This window comes from Priapulus caudatus, unplaced genomic scaffold, assembly GCF_000485595.1.
Source record: "Priapulus caudatus unplaced genomic scaffold, Priapulus_caudatus-5.0.1 Scaffold487, whole genome shotgun sequence".
Classification (NCBI taxonomy): Eukaryota; Metazoa; Priapulida; class Priapulimorpha; order Priapulimorphida; family Priapulidae; genus Priapulus; species Priapulus caudatus.
In genome coordinates, this window is record NW_014577548.1 from 141,036 (window position 1) to 142,780 (window position 1,745).

Below are 1,745 nucleotides of genomic sequence, written 5' to 3' on the forward strand. Positions count from 1 at the left end.
TCCACCGTAATCCAATTTCTTCCAATCCAATTTTTTCCACCGTAATCCAATTTCTGGATGTCAACGATACGCCGCCATGAATCACACGTTACGATAGCAAACGACGGCAGACCCACAACAGGTGAGATTACAGCCAACGCTAGCCAGACGATTTCGACGCGGGAACTTGCAGGCGCCAGCCGGCCGGGCACGGCGCAAGAAACATCATGCGTCAGACCGCCAATCACAGCAGCGCCTGTCCAGCAGTTGTACCGCTCAATCCAACCGGGGGATATATATAACCTCACGCGCAACGTCGCCGCATCACCTGACGAAGTGTCGCAGTAGCGCACGAAACGTCGTGTTCTTCTATTATCTTTTGGACCACCCATTGCGAGACAAACGGGATATAGTAAGCGAGTGTGTATACATTGTATCATGATTGTATCAAGCGAACCAGACAATGCGTCTAGACAATACGTCTGCAGTGTACTGTGGAGGCGTATGTGTATATATCTATGTTAAAATGAAATGCTCGCGAATGCACTCAGCCCACTAATGATTAGACGCGGGAGCGAGATTTTTATATAATAATTACATTACATATTAATAATTTTCAAATGCTATTATTGCATATTTCAAGATTTTGGATACCAACATTGTTGAAATTACTATCCAAAAAAATCCGGGATACCAGATCTTTTGGGGGGATACCAGATTTCAATACCTGGTATCCCGAATAGATACCATAATAAAAATCTAATTTCGACCCCTGAATGTAACCCAACACAAGAGTAGGGGGTGTACTATGTAACCCAACCCCCCTACTCTTGTGTTGGGTTACATTATTGTATATTATCTAGTAACTGTACGCGGGCTATAGTTATGCTGAGAGGGTCTATGTCCACAGGCACTTGGAACAGAGTCAGTAAAAACTGAATTAAAAATATTAATATATATTATCATGGCGACACAGCACACTCGCAGCGGCGAGTGCGGGAGCGTCCGGCGTTAGTTTTTACATAGGTTTTTATGAAGGAAAGTTGATATACAGTGACGCAACAGTGGGACTGTAATTGAGAGGTACGGTAGTAGGGCGTATTTGTGAATGTGCGTTCATATTATTTTCAGTTTTTACTGACTCTGTCCCAAGTGCCTGTGTCTATGTCCCCCAGGGTACGTACCCTGGTACCAGAGCATATAAATCAACGTGATTTATATACTCTGCTGGTACTATCTAATATGCCAGACCGTACCTCGCCTACGCCTACTCCTAACCATAACAGATAGTTACCAGGGTACGTTCCGGCAGTACCCTGGGGGACATAGACCCTATGGCTATTAGTATGTCAGAGCTATAGACTATAGTTACTAGACCTAGTGCCGCATAGCTAGCCCGCGTTCATTAACTGCCGCAGGCGGTTGCCTGTTACGCGTTGCCTGTTGCCTGTTTTGCCCACTAGCAGCAAGAACAAGCCCGCACGTACAGCACACACGCGGCCATTGACTATAATATAACAATGTTGTTATATTATAGTCAATGGCCGCGTGTGTGATGTACGTGCGGGCTTGTTCTTGCTGCCAGTGGTTTTGCCTGTTGCGCGGTGCCGCAGGAGTTAATGAAAGCGGGCTATAGTACTAGAGCTAGTGCCGCAGTGCTCGAGTAGCTCCAAGAAACGGTCTTGCTAATCACTTTGTATTACGAGACCGATTATATTGTATTATAGGCCCTATATTAATATTATATTATTTATTAAAGCTGCATC